The 24,067-nt window shown below is 41.0% G+C and overlaps 1 long non-coding RNA gene across 2 annotated transcripts in view; it reads right to left on the minus strand.

The window, feature by feature from the left end:
- Positions 1 to 23,569, minus strand: part of LOC135311990 (uncharacterized) — a 55,215-nt gene extending 31,646 nt beyond the window's left edge. For both annotated transcript variants that reach the window (XR_010371582.1, XR_010371583.1), the window contains exons 1-4: positions 21,825 to 23,569; positions 15,665 to 15,743; positions 12,630 to 12,735; positions 10,131 to 12,459 (exon numbers count right to left, since the gene is read on the minus strand). This is a non-coding gene — a long non-coding RNA (uncharacterized LOC135311990). The remainder of the gene's footprint in view (positions 1 to 10,130; positions 12,460 to 12,629; positions 12,736 to 15,664; positions 15,744 to 21,824) is intronic.
- Positions 23,570 to 24,067: the final 498 nt, after the last annotated feature.

Below are 24,067 nucleotides of genomic sequence, written 5' to 3' on the forward strand. Positions count from 1 at the left end.
TAACTCTTGGAGATTAGCAAATAAATATGAGTCAAGATTTTAAAATCTGGATGTGTTAGAAAACATCAGCACTAGAGAAACTCACACAAACACACTTTCAAATTTCCTCTAGTGCTATCAGTTCAGCTGAACGTCACAAAGTGCAGGAGGTCCCCTTAGCAACTCAGCACCTTTGAAATACTTATCTAAAAGTCCAGCTATAGCAGGAAAAGCCTAGCCTTAAACTATGTATCTATCAGAGACCCATACATAAAACATTACACTATAAATAGTTATTCCAGCATTTGGTTGCTCCTAAGACTGGTCCAAACTATTCCACAAAAAATATTGGAGGGTGTGTCCTGATCCCTGGGACACAACCCAGCTAGATATATGCCACTGCAGCCATACTTGTTAGTGTTTTGAAAGAAAGGCCCATATAATGCTAATCTGATCAAACCACAAGCTCAGCGCTTAAGCAATAACACTGCAGAGTTTTATTGCCCTTTATTACTCTGCACAAGTCTTAAAAGGACAGCTGAAAGACTCTTGATGTCTGCTTTTAAAAACATAGCAAACAGACAGGAAAATAATCGAGTAAAAATGTAGTAATAATTGAAGTAACCATAATCCAACCAACCAATAACCAAGAGCCTCTCTGAAGGGCTTCCTATTTTGGATGGGTTTTGCTGATCCCTTTTGTTTGATTTTATCAGCAACGTCAGTGAATCAACAGTCCTAAGAGCTGAGACAGTAGAGGCAGCCACTGCATGGCACCGCACCAACATGAACATTACCGCTCCAAAATGAACCATAAATTCTGCGACAACAGGTCAAAAGACCTACCACCACCAAAAAACAAAACTACAGAATTCAAGCTCTGGGGCAGCTAGCATGAAGAAAGCAACGCTGTGCCAGTACAGCCACAGATTTTTTTCTAGTATGCTTGTCATTCGGGCTATTGCCTCCTCAACTGCTGGTAGCTGAACTCCCATCTCACAAAAGCTTTTTGGAGGAAAATTCCTCAGAGATAGCCTGCTTTCCAGTTTTTCTCTTCAATTCTTTAGCTCTGTGGAAGGCCCACCCACAGTTTTGGCTCCCTATTGCAGCTCTCTATTCTGTTTAAGTTCTTTCCTTTCTCAGTTATTTGCAGCTTCCATTTAGAGGAAAATGTCTGCAGGGGTCTTATTAATTAAAAAAGAGAAAAAAGAAAGAAAAATCTTCATCTTAGTGCCGAAACCAAATTTGGAAATCTGCAAACATTTGAAAATATATCCTATCTTTTTTTGTTCGGTTGTTTTTTTGTTCTCTGTCCCAAACCTCCAAAATCATTACCTATGATGGAAGAAACCCTCAGCAATACACCATCACCTATAACAGCAACTCACAATTTGAGGTTTGTGAACTGCCATATATTCACAATGCTTTTCTGCAAGAGATGCCAGGGTGGTCCTCACAGGGAAAGGGTTGCAGCCATGCTAATGCTGTTATAGCACAAACCATAAGGACTGTATGACCATCTTTTTGGCATTATAAAATGCTTTTATATAGGATGAGAATTTTTACGGGAGTTACAAGGCCCTGTGATAACTCATGAAAACACCTCATAGTCCCATGAAAGGATACAACCAGAAATAACACCTGCATTCTAGGCTACATTCTTCAGGTTCTGCCTGAAACTTAAGGCTGCATAAGCCTTTAACTGTTTTTTATAATACATGTTTCCTGTCTCAAGTCCCTCTGATACACACATTAATTGATGTCTCATTATAATACTGTTACCTCAAAACTTTTTATGGCACCATTCTCTCGTGGCCCTGGAAAACACTGTTTTCATTGCACTGCCATTTTATTGCACTTAATGCAAATATAAAACAGCATATGCATCTGTTAAATATTATTATAAGTAATAAATCCCCTGTATCACAAGCAATTTTTTTTATATAGACCATATTTATCTTTTGATGCTTTATTATATTGACTAATGAAAAATAGAAGAAATACCCTTATTATTTATCTAATCAAATTCAAGGACGCTATAGCCAGTTCCTTCCAGGAAGAAAGGATGTTGAATATTTGATATATGTGATCAGTGAAGTCTGCAGCGACCTCTTCTAGTATTCTGTGTTGTTAAAAATCATTGAACCTTACAGAGGAAAAGGTGCTTTAAGAGTTGTCATGCATTTAAGTTAGTTTCACAAAGCCATTAAGTTCCTTGAAGGAAACAGGTAACTTAAACTGTTAAAAGAACTTTAACCAAAACACAGGTAAAAGTCACAAAACAAAACAAAGGGTCATGAGAAACTGCTCAGGGGCTGAATTCTGTGCCTCAGTGGGATTCCCTGGGTACGATTCTATGTTTGTTAGAAAGATACAACAAGAGCATGTCTAGATTTACCTCTCACCCTCAGCTTTAAAATGTCAAGTAACTACAATAACCTCCAGTTTTCTCTAGCTCAGCTCCTCAGCAAAACTGTTGGCTGCTAAAAACAATGTAGAAATGGACCCAAAATGCAATGAGCGCTGTCTCAGTGCATGCCGTTACAGCGAGTAGCACCATCCCCGTTCTGCAGAGGAAGACAAGGAATGGGTAGGTAGAGCAGCTGGCCAGCAGTTCACCGACAGAGCCAGAAACAGCAGGCAGGTCCCTCAAGCTCTGCGGCCACGTCCTACTGAGTCCACCACAGGCAAGGGAGCACCTCACTAAAACAAGGGGAATATTGCCTTGGTAGAGCTTCCTACACAAGTATGGCAGGAAGAGACTTTGGGTCCCAATCTCAGGGTCCCAATCTCTGCTCAGGACCTTTCTCAAGCGCTGTGCTCATTTCAGAAGGATTTACTGAAGATATTTGTAATTTGTTATCAGCCTTTGTGGCTTTCAGCATTAACTACTGCAGCTCTCAAAACCACAAAATAAATTGAATGCAGATGAGCAAGACCAGAGCCACAGATAATGAAAGAGCCTAGCAGCAAGAAAAAAGAGTTAAATAGAAATGTGCCATCCAAAGACATTCAAATCATGTTAGTGCCTACTAAAGAATGACAGCAGTGGCCGCCTTTGACAGGTAGGAATTGTGCTTGGAGTGGCATTTCAAGAGGGAGGAGGTTTATTTATGAATTTGATTTTGTCTGGAGACTTCTAGCTTGACTTTTGGGGTAGGGAAATCTGGAGCGCAAGGCAGAACATCATATAATTTTCTAGAAGAAAGTCCCTTATTAAAGGTTGTACATATCAAAGCAGGCATGTTATTACTACAATTTGCTTAGTACATCTATTCCTCAAAACCTAAGAGTAAGTATGGGTCTGTTTCTACACTTAGCAGAAAGAAACAGCAAAGGCACTGCAGAAATGGTGGTGAGAGCACTATGCTGTATAGAACAGCAGTGATCCAGGCCTGGTTGATAGGTCCGCATGGATTTTAACCCTCTTTTGTCCTTCTGTTCATCTCCCAGGCTAAACCGGGAACTATTTTGGCAGCACTGTTATATACAGACTGACTGTATTCCACTTTTGTCCACTACTAGATTTTTCTGGGAAAGGAAGAGATTTTTAGAGCATCACAGAAAATTCATCTGGGACATTTCACAGAACATGTTGTAGCCAAATTTTGACTCCTGCATAGCAATAGATGTACAACAACTTGTTTTGAAGTCAACTCTTGAATTTTTCAAAGCAGAAAAAGCATTTCCCTCTCCTGCTGGGAGTAAGGCTACATATTGCTGATCACAGTGACTTCTCACAGTGATCATTTCCAAAGGCAATAAAATAAACTGCATTTCAGCATTTGCTGACCATAAGGCTTTAACAGTCTCAGCCACAAGCAAGCAATGTATTTTCTTTTCTGTCATAGATGTGTGAATTTTGGTTGTAAACTCTTAAAACACACTTATTCATGTATCTTTTCCTGTTACGTTTCTCAAACGCTTTGAGCAGAAGACTTACTTCTGTACTTCTACAGCTGATCCAAACGGCTTTAAAGCTCTCAACACACTTGTCACCTTCTAAGCCTCATTTAACCATCCAGGCTTTTCCTAAATGGCAAGCACAGATTCGAATCTTGAGAGAGACACTATAAATTTTTGGAGATCGATTTCCACTAGTCAGACATGGCAAAACCCACTCTGTACTAGAACTAATCTTATGAAGTTTCCTTCATTTCAGCCTGAGCAGCTTGCAATAGCTCAGAGACATCTAAACAGTTGCTGTTTTAAATCTCTACATTGAAAAACTTTTACAAAAATCTTGCCTCCTTTCCATGTCTTATTTCTCTCCTTGGAATAAATTGGCTACCTCATGGCTGCCTTCTGATGTGCTGTATTAAAGGGAAGGAGTAATAGTACAGAGCTCCTTTTCACATTAGACAAAAAGAATCAGTGCATTATGCCATATTTTTCTTGGAGTTTCTTCATCTTCTAAAACATGGATACTATTTTGCACATATACAACAGCAGTCCCAGACTTCTACTACTAATGACAGCGATCTGACCTATGATCTTTAGCCCAGTTAGCTCTGAACTCATGCAGTCTAAATCATCGCCCTCCCTTTCCCCTGATAATAGACACAACTAATATAGCTACACTCATTCTGCTAGCTGCACCTTGTAAACCCGGGCTCCCCATCCGGCAGGAGCTTGTTCCCAGCAATGGCAACAGGCTACAATGCAAAAGATGCTTCAGGAGTCCCAGACGCACTACCCGAGCCCTGGAGAGTATCTGGGGTTAGGGTGGGTGGAATTTCAGTTTCTCCCTTTGCCACATTGTAGAGCCATCATCTACTCTGAAATGTACGGTACTTGCAAACTGCTTTTGCCAGGGGTTAAATACTTGTTATTCACAACACCACAAAGACCTCTCTGTGCAGCAGTGCCAGAAATGTCTAGGAATTCTGCTTAGCTTCATTTATATCTCTCTGGATGTTATGCATACTGTATTTTCATACATTAAGGATTTCTATAGAATTTATCATTAGCCGTAATGGTTTCCAGGAGAATCGCTGGCTCAGCTTTAAGAGTGAATAGCTTCATCTTTAGTTTAGCACTTCTGTCAGGCTAGGATCAAATCCAGACACTCTTTCAATTTTTCTTTTAGTGGATCATCTACACTTAATCTTAGCCTCTGACAAACAGGATTAAGAGAACTCTCTATTTTTTGTTCAAGGTCCCAAACCCATATATAAACACTGTAATTTACTACATAATGGCAGCTCTTTCCAGGCATAAGTATAAGTAGCAATAACAATTTTGCCTTTTTTGAGAAGTTCTTGTTTCCGGAGGTAAAAAACACACAGCTGAAGTGGTGTGTGCGTGACCTTCACACGCCTGATCTCCACAATACACTGAAAATCCTGCTGCAGAACAGGAGGATCAACACAGTCCGTTCTCATCTGGAAAACTGGGTGAGATTACATAGAACAGCAACAATTTCTCACCTGATCCCTCCTGCACATGAGGTTTGCTAAACCGCCCTGGAGATTTGAGTGGGCAAATTCACCCACTGAGTTGCAGGAGTTATGGAAGGGTTCGGTCTGGTTTCAGTACGGTGAACAGCTTTTGAGTACCGCTGAAGTTACAGTGTGTGCAGAGGTAATGAGATGAAATCACAGATTAGGGAAGGTGCTGCTCGCTAAGGTGTTTTAACAAAAACAGAATATTTGTAAGAGTCTAGTACCTTTTATTAGTTTAGCTGGTGGAAAAAAAAATACCAGAAAACTAAACGGACCCAAATTATTTTCCATAGACACTTTAAACAAGACATGGAAGGGGTTTCTGAAGTAAAATGGTTTGGTTTTGATTTAACAAACAAAATGATTTTCTGCTGTAAAGACTTTTGAATGAAACATTTTCGTTTTTAGCGAAAAATCCCTTTTTGGCCAAAATTAAAATTCCAGCAGAGGGAGGGGAAAAAGGGTTTTGAACAACTTCTGCAAATATTCTGGGGAAGCTTTGCCTTTTGGTACAGCCATGGCAGGCTAGAAGACAGTATACACTGGATGTTTTAAAAAGCATACATTTAAATTTCCCTGTTCTTACTTCCGTTACTGCTGAGCTTGCAGAAACAACAGGCCAAGGGGAGGAAAGACTCCTGTGAAGCATGTCTGTGCTTCTCGCAGGCTGGCTTAGTCCACATCTCCCCACTCAGTCCCCAAACCAGACTGCAGCGGCTCCAGAAAGATTCTCAGGCACAGCACTGTGGTGTTTTTTCCTCCACACTAAAGTAACGACAATTTGAATTAATAATTTTTTCTCCATTCTTGCAAGGAGCTGGAAACAGAACTTGTTTATCTGAGCACTGTGTTGGAAGGGTGAAAAGGGGGCAGGGGAAAGAGCAATATTTGTTTGTTTGAAAGGTTGGGTGAACTCTGAAATACAGAAAGTACTTGTTATAATGATTTCTTTAGTACGTGAGGTTTTAACCTAAGAAACTTTAAATAAATGAAGAGCTTTATACAGGAATAATAAGTCTTTGAACAATATTCCACCAGGGAATATTTCAGTGAGCCACATAGAAATGAACATAATAAGAGTTAAATTGCTCCTGCTCCAAGAGTAGATTTTTCTTAAAATAAATGCAATGAAAGCACTGTCCCCTGAGTATCATCTGGTACTCTGGAGCCAAAATCCTCTCTTATTTACACATAAATCTAGGGGCCTTATTCACAGGGTACCAGTTGCATTAACTCATTTCACAAGGCATGCTCTCTCCATCACCCCAGGTACAACCCAACATCTGCAGTCAGGCTGTGGATCTCAGTGGACATATTCCAGAGATGTATCAGGATAACCACATTCAGAGCTTAATTCTCATACTTATGGCTAATGAAAGCACGATGTTGCAGAGGTTTATGTACCAACAGAGGCCAGCAGTATCTGAACGGGGTAGCTTAAATTACCATGTACAGCAGTGTTCAGACTCCTTTTACAGCAATGAGGGGAAAAAAAAAAGCCATTGGAATCTGACTCAAGAAAGGCAAGGTTATTATTCGTATCCCAAGGAGATACAGTGTGTCTGTGATGAACTGAAAATGCTATTAGAGAAGAACAGATTCCTGTTATGATAGGCCAAGTAAGCGCTGGTTTCACTGGTACACTGTTAATTACACATTCACTCTTTCACATAATGAAAAAAAGTCTCATGTAGTGTCTACAAAAGGGACTTGCACATTTGCATATAATGAAACCAGCAATGACAAATGTCAGCAGTACCGTACACTGACGCCATGAATAATGCATAACACAGAATTGTGGAGCTAAAAGCAGAGAAATAATCAAAACCGTTGATGTCCCCACCCCCCCAAGCAGATAAAGTCTAATTTTCTGAGCACTTGAAACCCAAATAGTTTCAAGGATTCTGCTGCAGACAGAGGAAACTGATGAACAGTCATGGCGGCTTTCACTCTTAAAGCATCACTTCAGGTCCGGTCAGTCAAGCATTATCTGTTGGCTTACATATCTGCTGCCCATGGCCTGGGACCCTGTTTGGCCATTCCCAGCAAAGGCCAGGATTTACCTGGTTGTTTCCCTCCAGGAGCAGTGCCTTCATAAAAATGGTAGGGCTGATGAGAGGAAATGTGGAGAGTTACCACTCCCTGCTGTATTTACTTTGGTTTCTAAGATTTTTTTTCATGTCAGCTGGAAGCCTCCTGAAACGCTGGATGGAATAGCAACCCCCATGTTCTGCTCATATTCAGCCATGCTATATCCTCAAACAATACCGGCTGGGTTACTGAGCTGTGCTTTCTGACAGCCTGGCTGGGCAGATGGTACCCAAAACCTGCCAGATCAGAAGTTAATGTTTCCCCGCTGGCTACAGGAAGCAGCGCAATTGCCCGAGCTGAGGGTTTGCTTCGATAATCATTTGATTAAATAAGCAGATGCCCGCTGACTTCAGAAAGCGTCAGCACATGGTCCTACAGAGGAGTTAGCACAACCAGCCCCGCCAGGGGAGAAAGAGAAGCACCCCATGGGGAAGGGGAACACTGAGGAAAGCCAGGGGAGAGGGGCATTGCCAGTCTGCAAGGTAGTCTAGGAAGAGACTTCAGGTGGAGCAGTTCAGTAAAACTCGTCTGTCGTGACTAGTATTTAAACTGGAATTTGAATAAAATCTGACCTGAATGAGGCAGCACTGATCTAATTCTCCACTGATAACACCTCACACAACCACACAAACAAGGAAGGTCACCACCTCTCCACAGCCACCTCTAGACTAGAATAGGAGGGAGATATCACTCAGTTCACAGCCAAAGCACATCCACTTCATGGGAAGCTGTAAACCTTTTATTCAGCATCACCTTACACTGCTGGTTATCTCCATCACCTATGTTCTCTGCTACAGTTTTTTAATATATGTGCATGCATGTATATATTATGTAGCTTTTAATTACTGCTTCTCACCAGTGTACAGTAGCACCTGTCTCTTTTCCTGCACAGAAATCCACATGGAGTCCCAATGGGATTTTTAGTTATGTTTCCACTGCACTATACATGATAGACTTCTTAATCATTTGATCGCGTGCTGTTTAATCCATAAGAACTTGGTCTTGTTCCCTCCACAGAAAAATGTTGTCTGGAAATGCAGTAACATTTTTTTAAAAATTGATTTCTCTGTGGCTCTGGGTGTCATATTGATACCTGTCTTGCAAACACCGTTTGCTGCACAGATCTGTGTCATTTTGTCTCACCTAAACAACTCTTTCTATAGATTAAAATGATGGGTTTAAGTGAAACAGACTGTACTATAACACATATCACAATAGGAGCAAAATTTATTTTGTTTTAAATAAGGAAAGAGGGCAGACTGTTTTTAATACAGAAATCCCATCATGTGAAACAAGAGCATTGGGTCTGGAAAGCTGAACCGCTTTGACCAATGCAGATACACAGTGAGCCAGGGGCACTGAGAGCATGAGACAGGACGCTCCAGGAAGCTTGCTTACTCCCACAAACTTCATCACAGACCACTAAAAAGAGCCTTTATATATTAAAATGCAACATTCTTATGCATGCATGTGCAAACACAATGGAGTACTGAGAGATTGTCTATTCAATGGGCATTGCCATACTATTTATATACGCGTGCATGGGCAAAGCTAATGAAATGCAGAGACAACCTGGTTTATAGTATGACCAGTAACAGTATAAGCAAAAGAAACAGATTTTTCAGAGACTGTTGATTCAGTTCTCTGAGAACTTGTTTCTTCCTGGCACCAAAAGACATACCAGCTACCTAGTGATAGCAGTCCAGTAAAAAATTCAAGCCTATGCTTAATTTCAGGTTTATGCCAATGTGCTGCAAGTCCAGTTACAATCAGAAATGAAAAATTCAGAGGGTACTTAAGAATGTTTTCCTTAACCACGGCCTTGGTTTCTGTCAAACATGTTTCTACTTCTCTTGCAGAGGTCAAATGCCAGTAATAAATATGCTACAATGGTGGTTTATTTGTTTTTTATTTTTTTTCCTGGAGAAGAAAAAGAAAACATTTTTTCTTTCTTCTTGAAAAACTGATAAAATTCCAGAGAGAAAGAAAAAAAAGACCAAACACCAAACCTGTTGATGTATCAAGAACAAATGGGACAAGTATGAGCCAAAGAAGGAAATGCTGGATTAGACTATCTGAAGAGCGTGAAATGATGCTTAGCAACCAGCTGAGGACTTGCATCCTCCCAGATACCAAAACAAACTGGCCCAGAACAGAATATTCATTTCCCACTTTTCAGCAAATAGCACTTTTACCATTCCTAGTTTTCAAATGAAAACTCTACATTCCCTCCCCACTGCATATTTTTAAACAAATAAGTAACAGCAAAGAGCAAAAACATTGCAAAAAAATCTGCAATAAACCCAGAGAAAATAGAATATTTCAGTTGGAAGGGACCTGCAAGGATCATCTAGTCCAACTGCATGAATGTAATTTAATATACACTGCAGAGCACTAAAGACCTTGAGGAATTTGATCTTTTAGCATAGTCCTAGCACTCTGCAGCAACTAAGTACTGGGCATGTCTACAAGGCAGAAAGAGCTCTGTAGAGATGCAGAGGGCTCACATGTTTTGAGGACATGCTTGTCACTTCAGGGGTTGGGATTTAATACTGTGTGCCTCTGTTTATACCACTGTAAGTTGTAAACCAACCTTCTTTTTAGAAAACGTATTACCTGCAGTTGGGTCCCTGAACTGTGCTCTGTGTAGCACTGAAGAGACGCAGGCCCCTTCAAAGTGGCAAATGGTCTGACAGTAGAGACATCGTTGCCATGCTGCTACCACTGATGGTGTATTTATACATGTACTTCACTTGGCAGCTGTGCGCTGTTTACTTTGAAATTGTTCCTTATCCAGACAGGTTGCTACAGGTTCAATACAAATAAACAAAAAGAGATTGAATGGAAAGGAAGCCCGATATACTCACCACTACCCTTATGTTGCACCTCCATGCAACTGTACTTATGACATCAACATGGTTAGGGAAACTAAGCTGAGAGAGAAGAGGAGCAAAGCTGCAGGAGCTCCTAATCTCCTTGGGTCCCTCCAAGCTTTGCTGTCTGTAGAGGCAAGCATCTCTCGCTCCCCAAAGCTTTGGATCAGAAAGGCTGAGCTTGAAACTGAACTACTTTAAATCCCACTGTTCAACGGTAATAATTCATACTGCATTTCAGGTCAGGAAGTAAATTGGTTGCTGCGTGCTACTTAAAATTTCCTTTTAAGATCAGGAGAAGTGAGATGCTATTCATACAACCTTCTATTCTAGTTAACCAAAAGTGAGAGTTGGGAAAACTAACTACAGTTAAGACCAGCTTGCTGTTGGCCTCTGCTGTGGAGTCTTCTCCTCCACTGTTTTGCCTTGGTAGAACATTACCCTGCTTACATGGCAACAGATGCAGGTCATCAAGGTCTCAGAGTTGCATCTACCCCAGCTCTCTGTCCATCACCATACTCATCCCTCAGTGCATCAGCACAAGAGCAAATACCTCACATATATGTGGTGTGAAAATTGGTCTATTCTGATGCAGCCTGTCTTGCTGCCATGACCTGATGGGGTCAAAGCCTGGCATCCTGCTTCACCGACATTGAGGGCAGAGTCTGCAAGCAGGGCTGCCTAAGTGACCGTGAACATGTAGGAATATAGTTTTGCTAATGCGAACTCACAAAAGCTAAAAAGAAACTCCAAGATACATCTTCCATTTCGCCTGCACAGCCACAGCGGATACTCTCAAACTATTGCAGCTGGTTAGGTGAGTTATGATGCACCAGGAACAGCCCTCCAAGGAGAAACCCAAAGGAGCAATTATAAAGAGGGTTCGTTCCTAATGTTCCGTAACATCAGGGGCTTTTTCAGAGAGGTGGCTGTATCATGTCTATCTCTGGCTTCCACTATTCATTTCTCAGACTAATGGGAATGACAGAGTTCCTCCAACCAGAGTAGTTCAGGACTACACTACACCTCTTAAGAAGAGGCACTTCCAAACGCTGCAAGAATAGCCCAAACATCTGGACAGATTGTGTACCTTGAAAGTCAGTAAAGTGGAGTGTTATCCTCAACCTTCTTCAGAAGTGCTTTCCATTTCCAGGTGAGCCAGCCAGGTTTGTTCATCATGTCAGATCAGCAAAAGCTTTGGCAGCTCTTTCTAAAAAGCTTTTCCTGCTGCTAGTTTTAAATCCTGCATCGTCTTCTGTTAGATAATTTCTCACCTTCTCAGTCTCACATTAAAATTCCCATTTCTGTTCCAGACAGTCAGTTATTCCTGCTCTGTACTTACTTTTTCAGAGTGAACCCATTTTTAAGTCCCCCCATCAATAAGAAGGGAGGGAGTAAGTTTGGTGATAAGAGGACTTACTAGGCTGCCATCTGGAAATCAGATTTTAGAGACTTCAACAATAAATAGAGAGATCTGCATCTTTTACAGTTATTTGAAGTAATAAAACTCACTTGGATATAAAAATGCCCCCTCTCCTTTGGAGGGTTAAGTTCCCAAGCTCATTCCCCCCACACATCAGTGACATCTTGGGGCAAGGGGCTGTTTGGTTGGTTTTTCATGACATGAAGGAAGCAAATTCAACCACGCACATTTAGACATTTTCAGTTGTTCATGTGTAATCTGTGAATTAAAGCCATATCTGTGATGCAGGTCAAATCACATAATAGCCATCAAAACTACTTTTCTCCAGGGCTTACGAAATGTAGCATGACAACCACATTGACCCACTGGTAAGATTCAGGTGAAAGTCTGGAGTTTTCAAATACTCACGCCCTTTCCACAAGAAGTGTGTGGAGTTGTAACATTTTCTACAAAGCCCATCTGAGATAACCCAAATTTGGTTTTTTAAAGATCTCACACTCTGGAATTTTGCTTGTTTGTCACCTGTGATAAGTGTGCAAAACAGTTCAGTGGTGCTAATCTGATCGGCAACACAACAGAGGCCAAACCACAGTGGATGCTCCATACCAAATGAGTTCAAAACCACCTTCCATTGCTCTCACAAGAGACTCTGTAACAGGAAATAAAAAAATTTGATGGGTAAAACCAGAATTCATCCCCCCAAAGGTTACATCCTTAAGAGATGCACTGTAGAAATTCTGGAGAAGATTCCTTTTAAAACATAGCAGAGATGACAGTTCTGGATCAGTGAGAGGAGCTCATAATCTTGCTACTGCTTACCCTAAATGTTATTAGCTGGTGTGCTTTCCTGTGACATATTTGGACATGCAGTGGATGATCTGTCAGAGTCCATCCAGAAGTAGTTCACTTTTCTTGTCTGCTTCTACTGGATGATATTGGAGAATGCTCACAACATCGCTTGATCAGGCCCTGGGATCATTTACTGCATTAGGCTAAAATTAACTGCTGAGCCTCATTTTCTATCCTTTTGCATTCTTGTCATTAGAAATGGGTTTAAGTGTCCCAGATGTGTTGCAGAGCAACAGACTGTCAAGGTTTCTGCATCTGCCTACCAGAACCAGCTGTTCCACCACGGCTCTTCACAGCAGTGTTGACTGCAGCAGTTTTCCTGGTGGCATTTTGCTTCACCAGTTCTCAGCCCCATTTCAGATCACACAAACAGCAACTTCTTTCTCTTGCCCTTTGGCTCCATAGGTTTTTTCCTTCTCTTCTGATATTTTTCTCTGCAATATCTTAATTTCACAACATATTCATGGAGATGCCTTAAGAAGCCAGTGTGAAAGGGCAGAATTAATAAAAATAGCTTATGCAATAAGAGATACTAAAAATTCAAAGGTTTTTTTTAAATTTTATTACATGTTTTAGTAGAAGCCTGTTTCAAATTCAACTAGTAAATGGCTACAGCCATCAGGTACCTGACCTAGCTGAATAGTAAGAATCATTACGACCTATCTAATAAGGATTTATGCTGCATTGACTGGAATGTAACAAATCCCAGACACATGGAGGCTATACCTGGAGGGGAGGGATGTGAATCCTCCCAGGTGCCTATAAACCAGAGATTAATGCAAGTGCTAACGTACACATAAGAACAAATTTGTCCCACTTTCCCCATTCTGCCATAGGTATCAGTGCCTAGACTGTCCAAAACCACAACAAATTACAGAGCAGAAGAGTTAAAATTCAACTCTCCAAGAACCTCTGTGCTGGAAGCAAATCATGTTGCTAAAATAAAGCAAATAGTTAAAACAAAGTTAGATTTTTTTTTTTTCCCCTCTAAGAGCGCAGCTTGTTTATTTAATATTATTACTAGCCCTGTTTATTATTGATTTCTGGAACCCTATTTGTTTTTAACTAGGTAAAAGATCGCCAGTGCTTTTGCCAGACCAGAAGAAAGGCTCCATAAATAAGCAAGGGGAGGGAGAAAAGAGCTCTGTTCAATGTGAAGCATCTGCTGTTCCCAGGGAGGTATGTGGTTTTGGGATTGCGTTCACGGATGGGCTCAAAAAACACTGAGAGTTAGGCTGCAGGGTAAGCATCTATATCCAGATGAGATGCAGTAGTGCTTTCTCCTTCATCACTCAAAACCAAACATTGTGTTATGCTTTTAAATCCCTGCAAAACATTTCTACTTCCCTTGGTATTATACATCACATATTTTGGTAATTCTTGACAACCACCACCACAAAAAAAAAAATAAAGACACCTACTGGATTATGAGTAAAACACAGGTGTTGTTTTTTTTCATGCTATGCTTGCAAGGGAGGACTGTAACTACTGCTTCACAAGTGCCATGACACACAGGCTGGTTTCAGCAGCTTTAACCTGTCTTCCATGGTTGGCTGAAAAACTCAGATCCTCCATTTGCCTAAAGCCTGCTAATTGTTTAACTGCTGTGCTAAAGAAGGCAGGTCTTAAAAGATAGGTATCTGACCTATACTAATAGGACCTTTTGTTGGAGTAATTATTTCAGCCTATGCAGCCAGCAGAGCATCCCTAGTGTGGATGTAACTACACAGGAGGAGAGCCACCGTATTTGGCAACCCTTCTGAAAGTCACCCTATAACTATGTAATAGTTACATTGGTGCAACTGCATTTGTATTAGGAGATTTTCCTAGTCTGGCTCCACTGCCAGACATCACACCTTGTAACCCTGGCTGATGTTGCTGTGCCAACAGAAGTCTGCAACATAGACCTGCCTACACATCTCCCTACTGTGTGGCTCTCCAAAGGGATTTTGTTCATGTCAAATAGCACACCTATATTTACAGCATATAAAGGGATTTATAAATAGCCATCCCAACCCGACGCCATCCCTTATTAGAGAGGGAACTGTGATCCTGTCGAAGAGGTTCAGACACTCCAGTGGAGACCATCAGTCTCTTCGCTTACACCAGTGGAGAAATAGTGCAAGCCCACTAGTTTCTTTGGATATGACCCAAATTCATACCAGTGCAAGAGCAGAAGACCACTTGCCTTTAAATCCAATGCTGCTGCAGTGTTTGGTGCTAGTGACGTCGAATTCTGAACTACTTTCTATTACAGTGATTGAGTTGGGTGGTTTGCAGCTGGACCTAAGTTACATCTTCATCTAAGACGTGTTGGGCTTTTTTGCTTAAATTATGCAAGTGTTTAGGATTTTTGCCTCATGCTAATGAAGACAAATTGCTTTGCAGTTGCCATATGATTTAGAAAAATGAATTAAAGATTACGAGGGAAATTTGCATCAACATTTAGTTTCACTGTAATGATTTATACCAGCTGCAGACCTGACCTCAAAAACCTATACTGATGTGCAGTGCAAGTCAAACTGCGCAACACAATGTCATTTCTCACAGTCCCAAGCCTCCTTCTAGCAGCACTACATTTCTCATACATGTTTCCCAGATTCTTCTGATTCTGTGGGCTCCTGACTACTTGTGCCACATACACACAGTGCTAGGATGAAACTAGGCCCTTACATTTGTTGTCAACATGGAGGAAACTACACTTCCCAGACTTGCTCCCAGTTTTTTTGCAGTTGTCACTGCATGGAGAGGTGTTTAAATTGTTCTCCCCTTTCCTGGACAGCAGCCAGCTCAACACACAATTTCCGGCAGGGTCAATGCAGAGCCGATATTCTGCCTAACAGTGTGAAAGCATTTCATGAAAAGAAAATTAAAAAAAAAACAACAAAGGAAATTACTTATTGCTAATGGCTTACTCACTTCTGCTTTTTAGCAAATGACGTCATAACCAAGCTCAGGAGCGCCTAAGTCAGAAGGCAAAGACAAAGCGAACCTGTGAGATTTACCTTCTATCTGACACGCACAGGCATTTCATTCCGCTATCCGGTATGCAGAGCGCAGCACCAGAGCGAATAATATCGTGACCTGAAATGAGCACAGAAAGATCCCATGGGTGAAAGACGGGGTGTGGGTGGCTGATGTAGGGTGTAGAGCTACATTTCTCATAGTCTGAGCAATTTGCTTCAGCATTTGACTGTGTTGTCATTGTCTTACCTGTGCCTGAGTCACAGCAGGGCTTATTTGTTTTTATCTCTGTTCTGATTTAGTTAGAGCACTACATAAAAGACAGTGGGATTTGTGAAAAGGGTGAGATTATACAACTGTCCTCCTATGGCAATTTACCAATGCATGTGTGTACAGTCACTTGTTAAGCTCATCCAAACTGTAAAGCTGGAATTATATGCCTTTAAAGGGTTTGGGTATTTTTTCCTGATGAGGAGAAAAACCACAGCCTTCCAGCAAATCTACCTGAATATGATTTGGCTCACTCACCACCCGCACGCTGGAATAACTGCCGTTTCTACTACACACCTCTAAAGCATCAACAGCTAGGTCTTCAGCCAGTACTATTACTCAGACTCCACTCCCAGCCACGAAGCAATTGGGTATTTCCCTCAAAAATCTCAAATGCATCCCCAAGCAGTCAGCAGCGAAGTACAGAAATGGAACTCTCAGATGAGAGCAAGATGTTTGCTATTCACTGAGGATTTCTCTACAGTAAGAATAAATGTTGAAGAAGCATCACCCTTAGTTAACGTGCTGAAGAATCCCTTGCCTAGAGAAGATACAGCGAATGAGTTTTTCACCTTGATTTCTGCCAGGGCACATTACCTCACCTCACCCACCTTTCACAATCTGGACGAGACCTGAAATACTCTTATCCCCGGTTGAACACACAAACGTGGAGTTAGATTTTAAGTGACTTGAATTGGAAAAAAGTAAAATGCAGTTTTAAGGGTAGACTAAAATTAAGCTCCCATTAGTTTCAATATTAATGTTCAAGTAAAACAGGGGCCATTTTCCACCTTCGAGAGCAAGTTTTCAATGCCCAGCAACACAGGCACACAGCGTTTAACCTGGGGACAGATGATGCATCTTATAGCCAGAATTTCCTCAAGAAATTACACTGCACTCAAGCAGCTGATTTAACTGTTACATTCATATTTCTGACACTGCACCCCTATCCCTCCACTATCAGCAACGTTCTCGCACAGACTTTATAGTTGTAGAAAGGTGGTAAATCAGCTGCCACTTGCTGGCATCTAAACTTCTATAGGGTTACAAGTAGCTGTCTTAGACCCGGTCCCTGTGTTTTTACTTAGCCAAGCACCCCACAAAAACCCGCAGGCTGACACAATACATCCTCAGTGATGAGTCTCTCATTTCTTCTTCACTGAAGATCTCTTGCAGATCCACAACTTCTGATTTGACTATCGCTATAACGGTGAGGGAAAATAATAATTGCAACAATCTAAAAATTAATTAGAGAACCCTAGAGTGAAACCACATGGTTCCAATCCAGAGTAATGTGTTTAACGTTAATGTAAACAAATTCTTAAAACCGCGCTTTTCTTGAACTTATCATTTTTAAGGTGTCAAGCACAGCTCATAAAGGAAGTCTTGCTCAAAACACTCGTTTACCAGACATCACAGAGAAACGTTCCTGTTGCTTCCACTTGCTTACAAGCTCTTCAGAAGAGAGCATGCTCTCTAGAAAAGCATTCTCTAAAGAAGCACCATGGAAAGAAGAGCTCTAAGAGCAAATGCAGACATCAAAATAGAGAAAATAAGTCTAGAATTTGTGGTGAGAATTAGAAGACTACTTTAAGGTAGGAGAGGACCAGAGCTCTGGAGCAGTTTTCAAATAAGGTGGGAAAACAACTCTCAAAATGGAATTTGATAAATTAACCAGAATTCATTTAATTATTGGGAGAGCAGGGATGAGACTCAATGTCCCAAAATATCCTTTGTAGTACTGTATTTCAGAAGTGATAGTTCTGTGATGATTTTAGCTGACCATTTTAGACCATAGTTGCATACACAGTTGAAATATATTAATGATGTCCACTACTTTACATCAGGCATGTTTTCCTAGTACATCGTGCTCTAGAATGAGATGGGCAAGAACAGACATTGGCTTCACTCCTAAATGACTTTTAAAGGACAGAGGAAGAGCACATTTCTGCTATGTAGGACTCCTGCCAGATTTCTGGAAGCTGGAGCTGTTGTCCTTATGCTTAGCAATACAGATACACAACACCACTCCATTTCACTGTAAGGAACATATGGTCCGTCTAGCATGCGCCTGAACCACTGCCATTTCATTCTAGCCTGGCTGTTTCGTAACAACAAAAGAATCTGATTTTCAACCCATCCATTTTGTCAGTAGCGCTTTCCTAAACCCATACAACTCGTCACCCAGCTAGGGGCACAGTTGCAGCCAGCTAAGTTTAACTTTGCTTGCAGCAACACACACAAAAAAATGACCTGCCAGCACTTACTCACTAAATGCATAAGGTTAAAAAGTTTCTAAAAAAAGGACACTAGTACATTCTGCATAATTAATGTTTAGCCATGAGGTGAAATGGTTAACTTGAATCTATTGATCATGTTCAGAGACTAAGGATTACACATATTACTACGTCTGCATGGAACAGTCACTGTTCCATAAGCAAGAGGGTTCAGCAGTCAATGAGATGAGGCTCTCGTGTCAGATAGAAGCAAGCAGACAAAACCGGTGCAAGTATTTACCCAAGAAAAACACAATAGGATGATCACTCTGGATAAAACTGAGACAAACTGTAAACTTAACCACATTTGTTTATTATCGTAGTCAAAAAGTAAATGAATTACTACTTCAGAGGTCATTTTTAAAAGAGCAAAATCTGGTCAAACACATGCTCTTTCTGCTTACGGTTTTAAATCTTTCGTGGTGCTAGGTTGCCAGATGAGTTAATGTAACAGAACAGCCCTGACGCTTTCCCTGTGCAGGGCAAGGAGTTGAATCAATCAGGATCACTAATCACATGAAAAAAAATACACCATAGAAAGAAACAGCTGGCAATAATAAATTTAAATTGATCTTCATAGAGAGAAATATGGAAACATGTTGTGATAGGACAACATCTTCATGAATGCACACACTGCCTGGCTTTGAGCAGGGCATTTGAGGATCTCAAAGGAACAGCATGGTTTGACAAATGCTTGCTAATGAATGCAAGAGTTGTAAAAGGAAAACTAAAGATAAATATTATAAAAATGCAACTTCGTAAATTAGATGGTTTTACAGCTTGTACTGTACTAGCATCTTCACAGCCACATTGGGGAAAAAAACCCCACAGTTGCTGTTGCCATCCTTACATTATCATATGTTTTTATTGTGCAAAGCAGATACAAAATAGGATATTGCTCTCTTTCTGCAGGTTCTGCACCAGCCAGAAAGCATGCTACAGACAGAATCTGACAAGTAATCTTTTGACCACACTAACTGCAACTACACCAAGGAAGAGAAGAGCCAGAGTAACATGAAGGCTAGAGAAAATGCCCTACCATAGGAGCCTAAAGAGTTCTATGTGCTTCATTTATCAAAAACTAAATCAAGAATGATCCAATTATGGTACACGCACACCTTCGTGGTGAAAAATAGCTGGTCTCAGAGGGTTTTCTTACCTAGTAGAGAAATGCACTGCAAGAATCAATAGTAAAAAATTAAAGCTAAAAATAACACAACAAATTTAGAAATAAAATAAGCAACATTTTAACTGTGACACATTGCTAAGACAGATTATGAACAGAAGCTGTATGTATCTTTTTTGGTTTGAAATGATATAGTATTTTCATAAAACACAAACCACCTCTTGTGTAGCAGGAGCTGGCACACAGAAGTTCTGTGGAATGGACTAGAGAGAACAGGCAAGGCAGGAGATCTGACACAGGCGCCTTTCTGTGCTTTTTGGGGCCAATCACACTTTGAAATCAGTCATTTCTCAGTACTCTAACACATCACCACACCCCTCACTCTAAATTTGTTGCCAAGTTTCCTATGAAAATAAAACATGTGTCTTTGCACACCACATCGACATGAGTCTGTCCACTGCCTCACAGTAATTCTGGAACCCAGTGGCAAATTTTAACCAACTTTAACAGAAAGGCAGGGGGTTTCTAAAACACTACACCCTTAAATAATTTGTGAAAATAGACAAAAGAGAGAGGATCTCATATTCCCCACAGAGGAAGTGGCCACAGTATTAGACACTAGAGAATCCACATGGGAGGAGGTGAGACATGCATATACACACTTTGAAAACAAGGCTTTGTTAGTTTTGCTGTTCATGGAATTGCTTAAGTGAGAATATTACAACAGCAATTTTGTGCTATAGCTACTGATAGTTTACCTTCTGAGCTAAACATGCTCTGTATGTTATCTGGGAAACGTTGCTCTGATTATCTCCTTTGGCCTTAAAATTTATACTACTGTGTTACTTTTTCGTCAAATCTGTCATATAGTAGGAGTCTTTCACCAATTGTGGTCTGAGGAGCTCCCTAAAACATAGTAGAGAAAAACACCATGGACAATAATGCTTTTCTTACTCATCTGAATTCCACATTCAGCACTAGACTGCAGGGACTGTTCTTTTTTTAAATGCCATTGCAATTTTCAGACAGATCCCAAAAAGGAGTTTTAATAACCAGTTTTAGTATTGACAGCATTTACTGAAAATCTAACCCAGAACGAGATCCCTCAGCAGATCCTGTCACAACGTCAGGCTTGCAGAGAGCAGAGGCGCCGGCTGTTAGAACATTTCCTGCTGTGGCTACATCTAAGCAGCAACCACCTTGCTACCCTACCACCCCCAATCGGGGTGGGATTAATTACTCACAGGAAGTAAATACTCCCTCCACTGGCTCTAGAAGGAATCAAAGTGCCTAATTTTAGACAGAATGCATGACTACTTAGGCTACTAAAGTCTGGAAAGATGAATCACACACCTGGCTCCAGGAAAGTTCGAAATTAATAAACGATCAGGTTGGGAAGATTCAGTAACAGCCAATGTGACCCCTTTTAGCAGGGTAGGGAGTAAAGCCATTGCCTGCAGACATGGCATGTGAAATCCTGGCTTCCCTCTCAATAACATGACTGGCACCAGCATTTAACCGCATCTGTCATCTACAGGAAGGAAAGTACAATACAAGGAAGGCCATGCAAAGGCCATCCTTAGGAAGCAGGTTTTTTGCCTGAAGAGATTTCCCCAAATCTTTAACAGGACATGTCTGTCTCAGTTTTATTAGAGACAGTCCCTATTAAATGACCTGTTTCTGCCTGTTCCTCCAGCAGCGACTAAAGCAGGTTTAATCCTGTGAAAGGTGTGCTGCATTGCTCACTTTCTGTTAAAGAAACAGAAATTAAAGCTGCCACTTGAAAAAACGGAGCTGCTGCAACTCCATGCAGGAGCTGGCAAGTGAAAAAAAAGCATTCCAATCACCAAGACATCATTTCCGAAATTCAGACAACAGTCAAATGCCTAGAGCCAGTCACACCAACTAACACTGAGGAAGTGATGCTTTCTTAATATGTAAAAAGATTATATTACGTTGTTGTTTCCTTGTATTTGCGTGTGAACAAAGCGTAACAACAATAAACATAATGCGGCTATTTACCATTGCACTGCAGTTTCTAACCCTGTAACACTAACAGTGGACACGCCCACCCCTAAAAATTAGGAGCCAAAGAAAGATGCTGTCTCACAGCAAGTGTGTAACTAGCACAAATCTGGGACCAACCCCCTGAGCAACCTCATCCTGGACAAGAGCTGCTAGTGCACAAAACCCAGCCGCAGGGCCAGTGGGGAGACAGACATGACAAAGAGCCACGGTTCCTTGCCAACCCCTACTGGCCAGAGGAATAAAATCCTGGCCAAAGTATTCCTCATGACACAAAAGAGGAGTGCTACACATTCCTTTCCCCAGGGATAAGAATTACTAATAATTATAGCAGCGCACTCCACTCTCTGGCAAGTCATGAATTGACAAGGCTCTGAGCCCCACCTATGAAGAGGAAAATTCCTCTGCTCCTGCTAACAGCTAGTAATCAGTACAATTTAGACCAGAATAAATTAACACCAATTAGATGCAGTCAGCACTTTCAGCAACAGCTTATAGGCATACCTTTGAATATGTCTGGTTAGGAACACAGAAAGAGCTTCCTTCTCCCTGGGCAACAGTGGCTTGTCACTGCCGTATGACCGTATTACTCACTGGGTGTGGAGTTATCAAGGCAATGACCCAAAAGAATGCTGCTATCAGTGCACAGCGTGGGACTTTCACCCACGTCTGTTGGTTCGTCTTCACATGGCATCTCTTGGCACATGTTTTCTGGATCTAAGAGTCCACAGGCAGCTGCTCACTGTGAGTATAATACACTGTAAACGAGGAAACATAATCCATAAATGGTTTTGAGATATTTTCTGCTGACACTGCTCCTGTGTTTGTAGTCAATTTATCTCTGTTGGCCTTTTACATTTCCTGTCATATGCAGAATGACCTTTGAAAAGAGGAATGTCAGGTTAAAAACATTGATTTTGGTTTTCAGTAAACTTGAAAAATTATTTAAGATGCTTTCAAGCAGTGCAGTCCAAGAATGTACATCATGTATATCACTAAGTCCTGTTTAGTTATGATCCCGAATAACGTACCAATACAATGCACTACCTTGCAGAATGTAGAGTTAGTGCTTTAAACTATTGGTCCTCCAACAAAAATCAGGTTTGAACAATTCCATCTGAGTCAGACTTCTCCTTCCTACCTTTTTGTTTTATTAGCTACCCTGAGTTTGTTTTCAAGAAGAATCTTCCAGGGGAAGAAGGGAAGGAAGTAACCTTTCTTCTCTATTTTTACTACTATCCTAAAAAGGACAGGTATATTTGAAAAAACTGATTTTTCCCTGCCTAACTTCTGCCCCTGACTTGCCTTTGACCTCAGTGAAGGAAAAATTCAAAACTCCTGCCTAATATCTCTACCACCCCAAAAGAAAGCGCCCTGACTGTAAAGCTAGAAGAACATCTGAAACTATTACAACGCCATAGACTAATTCAGCAATTATTAGCCAAGAGACGAGCATGTCTGTACAACCTAGCATTTAAGATGTGCTACATGGAATTATGAGACCTAATCCCTGTTCCATTTAATACAAAAGATTTAACTATTCTCTGGAATAGAGATTAGAAGCCTGGTCTCCTCATGCATAAACAACACTTTCATAGGAGTACTTTATAAGCCCCATTTCCAAAGTGATTTACCCTTCTGTGCTCTCTTGGGAAACACAGAATATGAAACTCTGTCCTCCGGTGCAAAGGAGTTATCTGAACTGCCATGTGATACCTACATAGAGGCAAATAAGTTAAAGTAGGGGCCCCAGGACTTACCCTGGTTGTGTTTTGTCAAAGCAAACTCCAGCCATCAAACAAGGGGGTAAGAGTTCAAAAATGTAGCGTGACTAGCCGGACATACCCAAGTCTGAAGATCAGGAGTAAAACTCAATCCTACATTCAGGCTTGCCTCTTAACTTGAGGACACCCTGCTCAATGTCAGCATCTTCACGACTGGACTCTGAGGCACCCAGCTCACCTGTAGCTCAATATACACCCATAAGCTGGGACTCTGGGTTGCTCTAGGCTCACAAAGCTTGGGGTCTGGTGTTCCTACAGCATTTTCCAAAATCAGCCTTCAGTCACTTTTGGCAGGATTCCACATCGCTTAGGAGTTCTACACATTTAAAACCTATTTTAATCCTAAACTCCACTTCTTAGAAGCGTTCTAGGTATATGTTGCTCAGGCTTCCCCACAAACAGCAGATTAGGGTGCCCAAAGCCGACAATAATAAAATTACATCGGGCCACCCTAATCTCTTTCCCTTTTTTTCTACAGTTGTTCAAGCTGGGGGTGTGTGTGTGTTAGTATCTATAAACCATTAAAATAATGTGTAAAATTAATCTTTACGCTGTTAAGCGTTTAAAACAAGATTGGTGAACGCAAGCAAATAGAAATGATGCAAATTAAAGCAAGAATCAATCTAGCCCAAAGCAAACTAATAGCCTTCACACAGATTTGTATTCACACACTTATGCACCACTTAGGTAACTGTTGGACACCTTTACTGAAGTTGGTAGGCATTAAGATGTGGTTTTAAACCAATTTAATTAAAGCTGTACAAAAAGTTGTGCTCATCCTCTTAGGTTCAATTAGTGTACCAGCTTCATGAATTAGCCAGGTATCAGCTTAGCCATAGTAATTGTGCCTGCAAGCCTAAACCTGTGGCCAACAACAGGCACAGCATGATTAATCCCGGGGAAATCTGGCAAGAAATGAGTATGCTTATTATCTGCTTTTAAACTCATCTCCTACTAACAGTT

Source organism: Phalacrocorax carbo, chromosome 2 (genome assembly GCF_963921805.1).
Source record: "Phalacrocorax carbo chromosome 2, bPhaCar2.1, whole genome shotgun sequence".
In the NCBI taxonomy this organism is placed as follows: domain Eukaryota; kingdom Metazoa; phylum Chordata; class Aves; order Suliformes; family Phalacrocoracidae; genus Phalacrocorax; species Phalacrocorax carbo.